The sequence below is a fragment of the Anolis carolinensis genome, chromosome 2, assembly GCF_035594765.1.
Source record: "Anolis carolinensis isolate JA03-04 chromosome 2, rAnoCar3.1.pri, whole genome shotgun sequence".
NCBI lineage: Eukaryota > Metazoa > Chordata > Lepidosauria > Squamata > Dactyloidae > Anolis > Anolis carolinensis.
In genome coordinates this window covers 320,159,985-320,168,713 of record NC_085842.1, presented here as the reverse complement: position 1 = coordinate 320,168,713, position 8,729 = coordinate 320,159,985, and positions in this window count along the sequence as shown.

The following is an 8,729-nucleotide window of genomic DNA, read 5'->3' as shown; positions in this document are numbered from 1 at the left end:
ATCTCTCTCTGGAAGTTTTAAAACTGGATGGCCATTGTGTGAATGGGCTTTGTAGTCTTATATAGCAAAACTGAATTCAACTAGATGGTCCTTGTTGCGTAATTGCAGGAAAAGAGATTCCACCTAAATATGAGGAAGAACTTCCTGATGGTCAGAGTTGTTCAACCATGGAATATGCTGCTGCCTTGGAGTCCAATGGCGTCTCTGTCTCTGGAGGTTTTAAAACTGGATGGCCATTGCTTGAATGGGTTTTGTAGTCTTATATGGCAAAAGTGAATTCAACTAGATGGTCCTTGTTGTGTAATTGCAGAAAAAGAGATTCCACCTAAACATTAGGAAGAGCTTCCCGATGGTCAGAGTTGTTCAACCATGGAATATGCTGCTGCCTTGGAGTCCAATAGCGTCTCTCTCTCTGGAGGTTTTAAAACTGGATGGCCATTGTGTGAATGGGCTTTGTTGTCTTATATGGCAAAACTGAATTTGACTAGATGGTCCTTGTTGTGTCTTCCAGCTCCATGATTCTGGGATCCTGGCTTCAATGGATCAACTCCTGTTGGGTCTAACCATCAGACTTGTTGAGGGATATTTCAGCCACCTTCTTTCCCAGGCAATAATGTTGCTAAGCACTGCTTCGGCATGTGAGCTGTGTAAGCCAAGATAGTGTTGTGCAAGTCCTCCTTGAGCATACTGTAGTGCCGCAGGCCTGTGGTTTTCCGGCATGTCTTCACTGCAGTGATTAATGTGTGCAGCACCTCTGTTGTGTCACTGCTTTCAATGAAGTTGGATGGGATTGAGTCACCAAGTGGAGCAGTCCCCGGGAAAGGTAGAGTGGGGCTGAATCAGATGCAAATTGAAGTGTCATGGCTCCTGACAGCCTTTGTCAGCGCATCCCAAGGAGGGAATGGACCTCAGAGAACCAGTTCGTACAGGATTAAACAGCTTCTGGATTTCTCTCCACTTGATTACGATGTATGTGGAACTCGTTCACACATGTTTGTACTACGTCACTTGATGTTTGCAACATCCAGGATGGTTTCCATGTGTGACGGGACCCTTAGAGGCATAATTCCTTAGACAGGACTTTTAACAAATAGAAATGATGACAAATTGTTACAGAGGTTATTGTAGGTCACAAAAGGTGAAGCCAGATCCTTTCTCCACTAGATGCTTTTTTCAGTGTTGTGACATTTCATCAGCACAATATGTAGCTATGATGATGTTCAAAGATGTCAGTGATTCCTGAAGATATTTAGACTGAATTTTTGGCATCTATGGGTCATGATGACTAGTTCTGAGACAATAAAAGCACACCACTGTGTCATAGTAGCCACCTTGTTCTAAAGCTCCTTTGCAGAAGCAACAAAGTTGGGTAAAGAAGTTTGTTTGCTTGCAGAAAATTAGCAATGAGTTTCATGGCACCTGAAAATCTAACAAGTCAGTTATGGTCATGGATTGAGGTTTTTGTCATGAGTCCAGAAAAGCAGATTTCGTAATAAATAAAAAAGTCTTTAAGGTCCTAGAAGATGATTTTTGCAGACTGTGAGGATCTATTGTGGGATGGTGAGAGCACACAATGTGGTCCTCCCATAGGAATGGGATTTTTTCACTCTTGAAGTAAGCATTGGACAATATTAACAGTAGCATCAATAAGAGTAAGAGCCACTCAACCAACTGAACTGAGGTATCATCACCCAACAATGGATTGCTATCACTAAAACACAGGTTGGTATCCTGCTGGTGTGTCACATTTTTCTAAGTTTCCTCACACAGGCAGTTGTATCTTTGATGTCTAACACCTGCATTCAGTTCACAAAGAACTGGGGTAAAGAAAAGAACTAGCGATTCCTTCATTGGGTAAAGCTGACTGGCTTTTAAGATAGGTTTCAAGGACACTTGGGGTCATGGTAATGGCAGATAGTGTCACAATAATAAACGTGAATATGAAACACAAGTTGTAAGCCTTGATTATAATGTTGTAACTGTCTGTCAAGTAATGTTGTAACTGTCTGTCATATTCTTGAATGGTGCATAACTACTCAGAACTACTCTTTATTGTCTCATTTGATCCACTGAATTATGGAAATAGAGGGCAGATTGGCAGAAACACAATTGGTTGCAAGTTGGGGTATTCACAATGCAATGTTTAACTACATGATATGGATTTATACTATGAAAGTATACCACAAGAACTCAGTTTTATCATCTTGAAGTTGACATCTATAAAATAAAGGTTAGGTTTTATGATCATTGACTGACTGTATTTAACTTTCCAACTTAAAAATATACATTTATTACACAACTATTAAAACACACCTGATCCAGCTCTACTGATGTCTCTCCAGCAATGATGTGTTGATTGTCTTTTGCTGTTATCAATGGGATCAATACTGTATAAGTCAAAAACAAGGGAAAAACAGAAGATGGAAATCCAAATGGTCCCCAGTGTTGGAACGCTCTGTCTATTGTGGATTTGATGTTCTTTTCAACTGGCACGTACATAGCAGTCATCTAGTAGACATTAATTTGGATTTTCAAAAGGCCCTTGACAGAATTCCTTACTAAAGACTCCTGAACAAACTTAATAGTCATGAGATAAGAAGAGAGGCATTTTTTCCAGGTTTGTTAACTGATTGAAGAACATAAAACAGACATCAAGACATTTTCACAATGAAGGGTTGTAAACCGTGTTGGTTCCCTCAAGGATCTGGAGAAGAACTGAGGCTTTGTGACTTGTTCATAAATAGCCAGAAGTTAGGGGTGAGGAGTAAGGCAAAAGAAAACCCATTTTTTCCTAATCTTATCAAGAAAACCCTATGACAGTTTCACCTTAAACCTGCAACCAGGTTGTTAGTTGGAAAGGAGCTCCATTGGCTTCAGATTTGTTTTCAGGAACAATTAAAAGTGCTGGCTATGACCTATAAAGGCCTATTTAGCTCATGTCCAGGATGTTTGGCAGATTGTATCTCCACATATGATCTGGTCTGGTGTGTCTTCAAGTCATTTCTGACCTATGGCAACCATTATTATTATTATATTGTATGACACAGCAAACAAGATAGATATGCTGGATGTCGTTATTATTATTATTATTATTATTATTATTATTATTATTATTATTATTATTATTATTATTATTATTATTATTATTTTATTATGACACAGCAAACAAGATAGACATGCTGGATTTCGTATCACAAAATCACAAGTCGAACACTTCCCAAGTGTCTAGGACTGTGTGATGTATTTTCAGATGAGTTGTGCAGATCCCAGCAGGGTGGCCTTTTGCAGAAACTATTGTTTCCAAATGCCGGCTGAGATCTTTTGGCACGGCACCCAGTGTGCCCATCACCACCGGGACCACCTGCACTGGTTTCTGCCAGAGTCTTTGAAGTTCAATCTTGAGGTCCTGATAGCGGCTGAGTTTTTCCTGTTGTTTTTCATCTATGCGACTGTCACCTGGGATGGCAACATCAATGATCCAAACCTTTTTCTTTTCCACAAGTGTGATGTCTGGTGTGTTGTGTTCCAGAACTTTATCAGTCTGGATTCGGAAGTCCCACAGTATCTTTGTGTGTTCATTTTCCACAACCTTTGCAGGTTTGTGATCCCATCAGTTCTTTACTGCCGGGAGGTGGTACTTGAGGCATAAGTTCCAATGAATCATTTGGGCCACATAGTTGTGCCTCTGTTTGTAGTCTGTCTGTGCGATTTTCTTACAGCAGCTGAGGAAATGATCAATGGTTTCATCGGTTTCCTTGCAGAGTCTGCATTTTGGGTCATCAGCTGATTTTTCGATCTTGGCCTGAATGGCCTTTGTCCTGATGTCTTGCTCCTGGGCTGCAAGGATCAGGCCTTCTGTCTCCTTCTTCAGGGTCCCATTCGTGAGCCAGAACCAGGTCTTCTCCTTATCAGCTTTTCCTTCAATTTTGTCAAGGAACTTTCCATGCAATGTTTTGTTGTGCCAGCTGTCAGCTCTAGTTTGTAGTGTGGCTTTCTTGTACTGGTTTTTTGTCTGCTGTGCTTTGAGGAGTTTCTGATTTTTGACTTCAATCAAAGCAGGTTCTTCACTTTGCTTTACATATTCTGCCAGGGCATGTTCTTTTTCTTTGACTGCCTGTTTTACTTGTAAGAGTCCTCTGCCACCTGATCTTCTAGGCAGATATAGCCGGTCAAAATCACTGCGAGGGTGCAGTGAATGATGAATGGTCATGAGTATTATTATTATTATTATTATTATTATTATTATTATTATTTTATCATGTTATGTATTGCTTTCCCCTTAAGATTTGAACACAGAGCAGTGATAAAGTTCAAAACATATACTGGCTAAATATTTCAATATAATTACAATTGTTAAAACAATTCAATAAACATGATAAAATAAATGAAATTAGTTTAATTCTATTTTAATATTTACCTAATGATAATTATAATAATATACCTCTCCTCAAGGCAGTATTATGTGAATGTCAGCTTCTGTAAGAACCACGGTTTTGGCACCTGGCGTGTCAAGATTTCTAGAAGGCCAGATAAAACACAGATGGGTTGAAGGCAAAATCAGAGGTTTATTCTCAATGGCTAAAGAGGATGTCGGTAGAGACAGCACTCCAAAGTGTCTGACTAGGATCCCATCTGGTTAGTCTGGAGCTTCGTTTGATGTTATCACTGATTGGTTCCTGCCATGGTGGGAAAGTTAAATAAACTATCATTGGATTAAATTTAAGATGGTATTTGTTTATTGATTGGGATGTGATTGGAAAGGAATGCAGTGAGGCAAACGATAATGGGCTGAAATGGGTCTTGATAAATCAGCTCAGGTCAATACAATGAGTGCTAGTCCAGAAGAACAAAGGAGTGCTTAAGGTGTTGGCCATTTCAATGGGAGCCCAAGGAAGGGGTCCAGTTTGGTGAGACGGATGAGGAAGCATTCCAAGGAATAAATTAAATCATATGAGGGAGAAACAGGAAGAGACCCAGAGGTGTGTTGTCGAAGGCTTTCATGGCCAGGATCACAGGGTTGTTGTATGTTTTCCGGGCTGTATGGCCATGTTCCAGAAGTATTCCCTCCTGACATTTCGCCCACATCTATGGCAGGTATCCTCAGAGGTTGTGAGGATGCCTGCCATAGATGTGGACGAAACGTCAGGAGAGAATACTTCTGGAACATGGCCATACAGCCCGGAAAACATACAACAACCCTGAGACCCAGAGGCTCTTGAGCAAACCCATTGTGTATCCCGTGAGTCTTCCTGGTGCATTGTGAGGGGATTATGGTAATTGTGAAATTACTTCCTGAGGTCTGAGGTGCAGTGAGGCAACATTCCTGGGAAATTCATGAAGGTTACTACAGGACAAATGGAGAAGGCAATCCAGGCTCGCTGTATGTTCCAATAGAGCTGCAGATCATAATTCATAATTTTGGAATCTAATTTTCAATAACAGCAGCATACATTATAAGAACTTGAATGCAAACAAGAATGGGAAAGGAGAAATTTCCTGATTATATATAATTTATTAGGATGGTTATACCAGAAAGGGATGGCAAAACCAGATAAAGAGGCCTTAGAACAGCAAATATACACAAGTGTAAAGTGATACATGTTGGAACTCAACAAAAATTTCATTTTTTTTCCTGATGTGGATGTACTACTTGGTTCTCAAAAATTAAGGGGCCAAAGAACATAGCTTCAATCGTGCTTTCACCTGCTGAATTTGCCCTTTTAAATAATTCTTTCATAAATCAACATTTCTCTAAAAAATTCTTCACTGACAGCCGGTGCCGTGCTTTTAAAAATGCTGATGCTTTCTTGTGGCTTTGGAAGAGAGAAAGAGTAAACCGAACAGGAAATGTGGGATGTGAGTGGTTTCCCTTTCATAGACTAAGGATGCATCTGCACTGTAGAATTAATTCAGTTTGACAACATCGTGACTGCCATGTTTGAATGCTATGGAATCCAGAGAGTTGTAGTTCTACAAGATCTCTAAGCCTTTTGTGCCAAAGAATAATAATAATACTTTATTTATATTCTGTCCTTCTCCCCTAGGCAGTTACAGAGGCAAACATTCAATGCCTTTACAGTCAAATACAAATGAGACTTACAAAGGCAAAGGCTTCTCCTTTCATTTCCGGCTTCTGGAGGTGGTGCTCATCTCTGGCTCTGGGGAGGTGCTTTTCCCCCCCTTTTTCAAGCCAAGGAACCTGCCTTGTCACCTCTTTGTATGTGGCTGGCAAGATTGCTTGGAGCATCTCTTTGCCTTTTCCCACCAACGCTACCTAATTATCTACTCACTTTTGCATGTTTTTGAACTGCTATGTTGGCAGGAGCTGGACTTTGACCGACAGAAGCTCATGCAGTCTCGTGGATTTGAACTGCCAACCTTAAGATCAGCAGTTCAGCAGCACCAGGGTTTAATCCATTGTATCACCACGGCAATGCTGGGTATAAACTATCCATCCATCCATCCATCCATCCATCCATCCATCCATCCATCCATCTATCCATCCATCTATCCATCCATCTATCCATCTATCCATCCATCCATCCATCCATCCATCCATCCATCCATCCATCCATCCATCTATCCATCCATCTATCTATCCATCTATCATCTATCTATATTGGGAATGTCTTGAAATAATAATGGTGATGCTTTAGATCTACCGGAGAGGTCCTCCTCTTGGTCCCGCCTCCTTCCCTAGTGCGGTTGGTGAGGACAAGAGAGAGGGCCTTCTCGTTTTTGGAATGTATTCCCAAGGAAGATCAGACTGTCTCCACTCTGCAGGCTTTCTGCATGCAACTGAAGACATGGTTGTTTCAATAAGCCTTCAACCATAGTTAGATGTCTTTAATAAATATATGAGGACCTATAGATTTCACCAAGCACTTTACATGACTAAGACTTGAAGGTTGGATTGCTGACCTGAAGGCACCAGGTTCGAATCCCACCTGATAGAGGGAGCGGATGAGCTCCCTCTATCAGCTCCAGCTCCATGCGGGGACATGAGAGAAGCCTCCCTCAAGGCTGGTAAAAACATCAAAAATCCAGGCGTCCCCTGGGCAATGTCCTTGCAGACGGCCAATTCTCTCACTCCAGGAGCAACTCATTGTTGCTCTTGACACAAAAAAAATATATGATTAAGATAGACTATTCTTGTTTTATAGCCGCAGCTATTGCTCTACTTTATTGATTTTAACCAAGGGGTTTTATGAAGTGAGATATTTATGTTGGCTGTTATTGTTTTATGTTACTGTTTCTGCATTATTTATATTTTGTGTGTTGCATGTTTGAGTGCTTTGTAAGCCGCACTAAATCCCTCTGGGAGATGGTGGCGGGGTGTAAATAAAATTATTATTATTATTATTATTATTATTATTATTATTATTATTATTATTATTATTATTTTATTATGACAAAGCAAACAAGATAGATATGCTGGATTTCATATCACAAAATCACAAGTCGAACACTTCCCAAGTGTCTAGGACTGTGTGATGTATTTTCGGATGATGCGTGCAGATCCCAGCAGGGTGGCCTTTTGCAGCTGGCAGATCGTAATTTTGTCAATGTCTATTGTTTCCAAATGCTGGCTGAGATCAATTATTATTATTATTATTATTATTATTATTATTATTATTATTATTATTATTATTATTATTATTGTTATTCTGGAACATGGCCATACAGCCCGAAAAACATACAACAACCCTATTATTATTATTATTATTATTGACACAACGACGTTGTATGACACAGCAAACAAGATAGATATGCTGGATTTCGTTTCACAAAATCACAAGTCGAACACTTCCCAAGTGTCTAGGACTGTGTGATGTATTTTCGGATGATGCGTGCAGATCCCAGTAAGGTGGCCTTTTGCAGTTGGCAGATCGTAATTTTGTCAATGTCTATTGTTTCCAAATGCCGGGTGAGATCTTTTGGCACGGCACCCAGTGTGCCCATCACCACTGGGACCACCTGCACTGGTTTCTGCCAGAGTCTTTGAAGTTCAATCTTGAGGTCCTGATTATTATTATTATTATTATTATTATTATTATTATTATTATTATTATTATTTTGCTATGAGAGCCTCCGGTGGTGCAGTGGGTTAAACTGCTGAGCTGCTGAACTTGTTGACTGAAAGGTCAGCGGTTTGAATCCGGGCAGCGGGGTGAGCTTCCGCTGTTAGTGCCAGCTTCTGTCTACCTAGCAGTTTGAAAACATGCAAATGTGAGTAGATCAATAGGTACCGCTCTGTCAGGAAGGTAATGGCACTCCATGCAGTCATGTTGGCCACATGATCTTGGAGGCGTCTACGGACAACGCCAGGTCTTAGAAATGGAGATGAGCACCAACCCCCAGAGTCGGACATGACTAGACTTCATGTCAGGGGAAAACCTTTACTTTTTATTATTTTGTTGGATACACACATGAAATAGATAAGAACTGTGGCAACCCCAAAATAAAATGCCCAAACAGGACCAAGAACAACTGTCATTTTACCATCACATTTTGGGATGTTTTCATGGCACGGTGCCATCTACTGGCTAACGTCCCAAACTGGAATGTATTTTCCATTTTACGTATCAGCTCTTTGGTTTCCTCAGTGAAAGTTTACTAGTAGTCATCAAAGGAAAAGGAAGAAGCAGTGGAAAAGTGTGCCAGTCTTTGCAGGACACATAGGACACCCAAAATATACTAGAGATTTTTTTTTAAATCTAATTTTAAAA